The following is a 3099-nucleotide window of genomic DNA, read 5'->3' on the forward strand; positions in this document are numbered from 1 at the left end:
TTCTCTAAGAGAGGAGAAATCTGACTGAGGGACTGGCCAAGACCCCGTTGGGTTAGGAGGACCGGATGCTGCATATTGAACTTATAGACTGCTGTTTGCTAGGCAGAAGTCCAGGCCCCGTTGAGTAGGAGTTAAGCTTTATGTGTACAGCAAAACAACTTTCTACTGTGCCAGAATACATTTTAGGGAAATTGGACAGACTGTGTTTATGGTTAGAAAGAACCAAGCACAGCCCTGACAGTGGCCTGCAGAAAACTGTATAATAGATTTAGATGATGCCTGGGTCTTCATGGACATGGCTCCAGAGAGACAAGAACAATTTTGCTTTGTGTGGGAAGGTCAAGAATAGATTTTAGTGACCTCCCTAAGATATTTGTATAGCCCTACCATGTGCCATATATGGTAACAGAAGATTTGGCTACCTAAGGTGGCCACAGAGCCAATATTGTACTTCATTGTGTTAATAATATTGCATTAACCTTACAGATTTGAATGCAGTTGCCAAAAGGGCAGGTGCTCAAATGGGCAAGGAAAATATCCATCTGGTTTTGGTCTCTATTGAAAGACAGTTGGCAGCCTGTTTACTGCCTTGCAGACCTGTGTGACCATGTCCATGTCAGCGGTGGCACAAACCTCAACTTTAGGAAACTGGGAAGGCCTGTGTGGAACAGAGGTAAGTACAATCCCTCTGCTACAGAAATTACAGACCCTGTGAGGTCCTGTGACATGCGAGACTCTTTGAAGTAATAAAACTCCTTTAGTTCATTCTGAGTGGGTGTGTCATCTTTTCCAGAGACCATATGTAATTTAAAGGACAAGTCAAGTAGGGGGAACCCTACTTACAAGGACAGCTGTAACTGTCTACTTAAATATAAACACATTTTTTAAAATTTTCTTGCCATTTGGAGATAGTTCTATTACTCTAAAGTAGGGGTGTCTAACTCAATCAGAGAAGGGGCCAAAATCTAAAATCCAGCCTAAATCGTGGGCCGAATGGTTTACTGAACAGTCATAAACTGTCATTGTGATGGAAACGCAGCGGAGTGCAGTGATGACAGCGCGGTGCGGGCCACATTGCAAGGCCTGGCGGGACGGATTTGGCCCGCGGGCCTTGTGTTTGACACATGTGCTCTAAAGAGTCCATGTAAAGGACTGACAAGGAAAATCAGAAGCTCTTAAAGCAGGTAAATATATTTTCTCTTTATATAATTCCTCTGAAATTTAGCAATGCTTAATAAATCATGGCAATACATTTCTTTGCATACCTTCAATAAGATGGGTTTCCAATAGTGATTTTATTAATCGAAAACTTTGGAGTATCATGTTTTAAAGAGCTCTGTTTGAACTCTGAAGATTTGAAGCCAATAAGAGTGCCACAGCAAAAGCTTGGTATCCTGCTTGGGAACCCTAAAAATAGCTGGCACTAAAGCTTCAGGCCCATGGCCTACCATGGCTGGCAATTGGTCAGAGTATAATAGAAGGGAAGCAATAAGGGTTCCTCTGCATCCCTGTGGAACCTCGATGCACTCTAGGCCACAAAGAGTAGGAGGTCTGCTGAAACGGGCCTTGAAACCTAGGGCGTGGTCCCAGGTGGAGTTGCTACAGGTGAGGAATTCACCTAATTCAACAGATACTAGAGGCAGGCCTGACAGCAGCTGGATAGCTTGGCTTCCTGGCCCTATGGGACACACTAAGGTTCAATCATGACTCCCTTTCTGGTGTTATGATTGAATCTTAGTATGTCCCAAACATTCATGGTGTCAGAACAAGCCAAAGGAAAATTGTTTGGACAAAAAGTGAAAAGGGATCCCAAGTCAAATTTATAGAAAATATTCCTTTATTAACTTTTGGTCAAGAATATGTTTGTCTATTTTCAGAAAACAACTCCAAGACCATGTGAATTCCTGAAACAGAGAGAAATTGACAGGACTGATCTAGCCATGAAGACAGAAGAGAAACAGTCCAGATATGGAATTCATTGACAATGCCTTGCCATACTAGCAGTCAGCAGCTGTGTGTCACTGAAGGTTGCCCAGGACCAAACCAGAGATGGTCAGACCTGCATCACCACCATTTTTCCACCATCCAGAACTGAAATATCATTGCTAACATGTACACATAAAGAACTGTTTGACATTGAAATTGGGACTCAAAAGAACTGTTGGCCCAGAAAGAAACTCACCTCAGACTGATTCATTTGCCTAACAGCATAACCATTATGGCTTCTCATTTTCAGTTCTTTTAAGTATATTTCTAGTATCACATACCTCACTCATCTAGAGGAAATAATGAACAACATAAACTGATGAACAAAAACAGACCTGGAGACAGGGGAAGCATTGATCAGACTATCAAACCTCAGAGGGAAGGTAGGGGAGGGTGGGGGTAAGGGGGAGAGATCAATCAAAGTATTTGTATGCATGCATATAAGCCTAACCAGTGGGTATGGGGGCATGCGTGGGGTGAAGTTTGGGAAGGGAATGGGGGGGTGAAGACAAATATGTGATACCTTAATCAATAAAGAAATTTTTTAAAAAAAGATTCAATCATGAAATTCAAGCAAAAGTAGTCAATTACCATTCTTGTGTTTATGCAAACAATCAGGCCAAATTGAATACAATAGATAAATTGTTCTTGATCTGGTTCTTTTGATAAACGTAGAGTTAATTATGAGGAGAAAAATTCTATTTCAATAGAGCTAATTAAAACTGAAATGTTTTATTTCCCTTCCACCAGACCATTTGTTTCAGTTTGTCTCCTTCTGTGCCCAGGCCTCATCATCCCTCTGATATACAGCAAGGATATCTTGGCTCTGAAAGAAAAATCTGTCCCCCTTCAGCATGGAAGTAGTCAGAGGACCCCACTGATGTCCATTTTCCCTGAAAGAATTCAGAGCCAGGATCCTTGAGGTAATATATAGTAGGCAGTTAGACAGTCATGAGCAGAGTAAGGACAATGGTCAAACTAGTGCTACCAGATGTAACTAAGTCTTTCCACTTCTAGGTATGTAAGACAAAGGGCATAGCCAAAGAGGTACTCACCCAAAGTCTCAGCCCCTAGAAAAGGCCAGTAGCCTATTTTCCAAAAGACTTGACCCCT

The 3099-nt window shown here is 41.9% G+C and overlaps 1 long non-coding RNA gene across 1 annotated transcript; it reads left to right on the forward strand.

Annotated features, from left to right (window-relative positions):
* Window positions 1–1493: 1493 nt before the first annotated feature.
* LOC123652584 lies at window positions 1494–2746 on the forward strand. Its single transcript, XR_006742013.1, has 2 exons — window positions 1494–1695; window positions 2541–2746. It is a non-coding gene; the product is annotated as an uncharacterized LOC123652584 (long non-coding RNA).
* The last annotated feature ends 353 nt before the right edge of the window (window positions 2747–3099 follow it).

The sequence above is a fragment of the Pipistrellus kuhlii genome, unplaced genomic scaffold (assembly GCF_014108245.1).
Source record: "Pipistrellus kuhlii isolate mPipKuh1 unplaced genomic scaffold, mPipKuh1.p scaffold_m20_p_19, whole genome shotgun sequence".
Taxonomy (NCBI): Eukaryota; Metazoa; Chordata; class Mammalia; order Chiroptera; family Vespertilionidae; genus Pipistrellus; species Pipistrellus kuhlii.